Genomic DNA, 5,195 nt, shown 5'->3' with positions numbered 1-5,195 from the left:
CCCACACACCCCGCCCCCCCCACGCACCTGGGCACATCCGCCATGCACCTCCAACTGTGCACACAGCCCCGGCATCTGTGCACACAGCCCCTGCAACCTCCCCACACGCACCTGCACACACAGCCCCTGCAACACCCCCCCATGCACCTGCATGCATTTCCCACGCGCTTCCACATGTGTACACAGCGCCTGCAGCCCCCCATGCATCTGCAGCTGTGTACACACCCCACACACACTCCAGACACCTACAGATTTCCACAGCCCCTGCAAACCCCATGAAACTGCAAATTTGCACATCCACACACCTGCAGCTGTGCACACAGCCCCTGCAACCCCCCCCCACACCTCCAAATGTGCACACAGCCCCCCCATGAACCTGCAGCTGTGCACACAGCCCTTGCAACCCCCCACACAGCTGCACGTGTGCACACAGCCCTGCAACCCCCACGTGCACCTGCAGATGTGTACACAGCCCACACACACACTCCAGACACCTATAGATTTGCACAGCCCCTGCAACTGCAGATTTGCGCAGCCCCCATGCACCTGGAGTTGTGCACACAGCCCCTGCAACTCCATCCACCCGCAGCTGATGTGCACTTCCCCATGCACACACACCCCAATTGTGTACACAGCCCCCACACTCCCATGCACCTGCGGAGTGCACCCAGTCCTTGCACTCTCATACATCTGCAGAGGTGCACGTGGCCCTTGCGCGCGCACACACACACACACACATCTGGAGATGTGCACATCTCCCGGACAGCTGCAGATGTGAACACAGCTGCTGTTTGTGCAGATGTGCACATAGCCCTTGCACCTTGTGATATCACACAGACTCTGCACTCCCATGCCCCTGTAGATGTGGACTCAGCCATGGCGTAGATGGACATGCACATGTGCCAGGAGATAAATAGCTCCATTTGCTCTCTCTATGGGAGCAGATTCCTGGAATCACCAGGGTCAGAGCTGGCAGCAGCTTCCTTACTGAGGCTGAGCTCCCCTGCCCTTCCTTATCCCCTCCTCCCCTACATTTTCTGTGCCTTCTCCACGTCACTGACCTTGAGGTCTTCTGCCTCCTCTGCATCTCTAACTCCTCCATCTGCCCCAGTCACCCCCATCCCTTCCTGCTACTTAAATCCATTGCCTCCCGTGGCCATCTCCTCCCTCAACAACCTGGCTCCTTCCCCTCTTCATCCTCAAAAAAATAACCCTTAACCTCATCCTGCCTCTAACTACTGCTTCAGTTTTCCCCACCTCTTTCATTGCATGGGATTTCCTGTCTCCTGCTCAGTCAAGTCAATCAATGGAATCCTTTGCAATCCTGCCTGCAAGCCTCCTCAGAACTTCCTCGTCAGCTCTGTAAATGTGTTGTATTTTCAGCCCCTTCTCACTTTATGTAGAGGAAAGTTTGTGAATCAGAAACCCCATCTTGGAATATCTAGACAAGTAACAGAAGGAAACAAATTAATTTAATTTTGTAAAAATAAGTAAATAAATATATCATGTAAGTCATGAAACACAAGTCTGCTTGAACATTAAGTTTCATTATTACACTTACATAAATAAAGCCCCATGCAAATATCTTACCCAATGTCATAATGGGTCATTTTACTAACAAAAATTACAACATAGAAACAATAAAATAATTGTTATGATTAGACTTTTGTTTTGCATTGAAAGCTGGGATTCAACCTCTCCGTTTTGTATAAAAATTTAAGCATGTACTCCCCAAAATTACAGCACTTACTCTTTGGGTAAAGAATGAATTTTCTAAGCCTTTACAAGTAAATCAATTAGTTAGAATTAAAATTGAAGACTGGGTCCATTAAGAAATGCAGCTTCTGTATCAGTCTGTGTCTCAAAGAATCTTAAAAGTAGGGTGACCAGATAGCAAATGTGAACAATCTGGATGAGGGGTGGGGGGTAATAGGTGCCTATATAAGCAAAAGCACCAAATATCAGGACTGACCCTATAAAATCAGGACATCTGGTCACCCTACTTAAAAGTGGGTGACAGACATGTCCAATTTTCCATATACGGTCGTCAAAATTAACTGCAGTCTTGTACATAGCTTTTAGGGGGCCACTTAGGGATCTGGGGCAAAATCAGTACTTGGTCCTGCTAGTGAAGGCAGGGGGCTGGACTCAATGACTTTTCGGGGTCCCTTCCAGTTCTAGGAGACAGGATATCTCCATAGATTATAAATTATTAACAATTGTATCTAATCGCTATGGATATATAGGCTACAGAGAGGCTCAGAGCAACAGCTCAGACAACTCCTAAGGAGAACCATTATGACCTCGGGGAGGGGGGGGAATCAGCCAATCACCACTCTTCCTCCGCAGCTAATTTGTATGCAACAATTCTATTGGTTGTAATGAATCAGTGGTAGGAAGAGAGACTGGATGGACACAGGTTGCAAGAGTTCTCACTGGTAAATCGTGTCTTGTGGTCCAACTGTCAGTGCTCTTTAAATCTCCCATGGCTGCCCCTCCCTCCCCTCCCCCCCCCCGGCACTACTGCCTTGTCTCCACTGCACAGTGGGATGGTCTGTTTGTGCTGCACTGGAGCTCTCGGGGACTGTGCCCCTTGTAGTGACTTCTGTCGAGGAATTTCCTAGGGTGAGGCTGGGGAGTTATAACAACAGGGAATAATGAGGAAAATGAAACGTAAAGAGATTCTCAGGAGCACACAGTTTGGACACAGACATCCCTTGGGGGAAGATTTATTAAACGGGATACTCGATAGCCTAATAAAGAGGAGAGAATAGAAGTTGACAAAGTACAGGCAGGAGCTGAAGAGAAACAGTCAAATGAAAACGAGTTCCATTCACAATTAAATCACATGAAGGCAGACAATTAAATATTGACAAATTTTATGAAAGTGCTTCTATACAAAATGCTATAAGTCTAAATACTAAGATGGTGAACTTGAGTGCCTGGTATTAAATGAGGATATTGATATAATAGGCATCACAGAAACTTGGTGAAAAGAGGATAATCAATGGGACACAGTATAAAATAAATAGGAGTGACAGAATAGGTTATGCTGGTGGGGGAGTGGCACTATGCATGAAAGAAGCGTAAAGTCAAGTACAGTACAAATTGTAAGTCACTTGAACAGTACCATAGAATCTTTAGGGATAGAAATTCCATGCTCGAACAATAAGAGTAGAGCAGTAAGAATATACCATGGATCATCTGACCAGGATGGTGATGGTGACTGTGAAATACTCAGGGAGATTAGAGAGACTACAAAAACAGAAAGCCCAATAAATAATGGGAGATTTCAACTATCTCCATATTGACTGGCAACATGTCACCTCAAGATGGTAGGCAGAGATAAAATTCCTAGACACTATTAGTGACTGTTTCTTGGAGCAGCTAGCCTTGGAACTGACAAGGGAAGAGGCCATTCTTGATTTAGTCCTACGTGAGGCACAGGATATTGTCCAGGAGGTGAATATAGCTGAACTGCCTGGTAATAATGATCATAATACAATTAAATTTTAAAGCTTTGTGTGGGAGAAAATATCAAAGAAACCCACCACAATAGCATTTAACTTTAAAAATGGGGATTATGCAAAAAACGAGGAAGCGAGTTAAACTGAAATTAAAAAGAACAGTCAAAAGGGTGAAATGCCTGCAAGCTGCATGGAAACTATTTTAAAACACTCTAAGAGAGGCACAAACTAAATGTATACCCCCAAATAAAAACAACAGTCAGAGGACCAAAGAAATGGTCACCATCGCTAAACAGCAGAGTAAAAAAAGTGGTGAGAGGCAAAAAGGCATCCTTTAAAAATTGGAAGTCAAATCCTACTGAGGAAAATAGAAAGACGCATAAAAAAGAATTTGAAGAGCAGCTAGCAAGAGACACAAAAAATATTTGCTGTTTAGTTTCTAAGTATATCAGAAGTAGGAAGTCTGCCCAACAATCAGTGGAGCCACTGGACAATCAAGATACTAAAGGAGCGCTCAAAGAAGACAATTCTGTTGCAAAGAAGCTACATGAATTCTGTGCATCAGTCTTCACTGCCGAGAATGTGAGGGAGATTCCCACACTGAGCCTTTATTTTTAGGTGACAAATCTGACGAACTGTCCCAGATTGAGGTGTCAGTAGAGGTGCTTTTGGAACAAATTGATCAATTTAACAGCAATAAGTCACCAAGACCAGATGGAATTCAACCAAGAGTTCTGAAGGAACTCAAATGTGAAATTGCAAAACTACTAATTGGGATACTTAACTTATTGCTTAAATTAGCCTCTGTACCAGATGACTGGAGGGTAAACTAATGTCATGTCTATTTTTTAAAAAAGAGGCTCCAAAGGCAATACTGGAAATTACAGGCTGGTAGGTCTAACTTCAGTACCGGGCAAATAGGTTGAAACTATAGTTAAGAACAGAATTGTCAGGCTCAAAGAGGAACACGATTTGTTGGGGGAAGTCAACACGTCTTTTGTAAAGGGAAATAAATCATGTCTCACCAGTCTAGTAGAATTCTCTGAGGGCCTCAACAAGCATGTGGACAAGAGTGATCCAGTTGATATAGTGCACTTAGACTTTCAGAAAACCTTTGACAAGGTCTCACACCAAAAGTTCTTAAGCAAAGTAGGCAGTCATGGGCTAAGAGGGAAGGTTCTCTTGTGGATCAGTTACTTGTTAAAAGATAGGAAAAAAAGGGTAGGAATAAACTATCAGTTTTCACAATGGAAAGAGATAAATGATGGTCCCCAAGGATCTGTACTGGACCTGTACTGTTAAACATATTATCAAATGATTTATGAAAGGGGGTAAACAGTGAGGTGGCAAAGTTTTCAGATGATACAAAACTACTCAAGACAGTTAAGTCCAAAGCTGACTGTGAAGAGCTACAAAGGGATCTCACAAAACTGGGTGACTAGGCAACAAAACGGCAGATGAAATTCAATGTTGATAAATGCAAAGTAATGCACATTGGAAAATATAATCCCAACTATACATATAAAATGATGGGTCTACATTAGCTGTTACCACTCAAGGAAGAGATCTTGGAGTCATTGTGGATAGTTCTCTGAAAACATCCACTCAATGTGCTGTGGCAGTCTAAAATGCAAACAGAATGTTAGGAACCATTAAGAAAGAGATAGATAAGAAGACAGAAAATATCATCATGTCACTATATAAATTCATGATATGCCCACACCTTGA

Source organism: Trachemys scripta, chromosome 3 (genome assembly GCF_013100865.1).
Source record: "Trachemys scripta elegans isolate TJP31775 chromosome 3, CAS_Tse_1.0, whole genome shotgun sequence".
Taxonomy (NCBI): Eukaryota; Metazoa; Chordata; order Testudines; family Emydidae; genus Trachemys; species Trachemys scripta.
Note: the sequence above shows the minus strand (reverse complement) of the source record.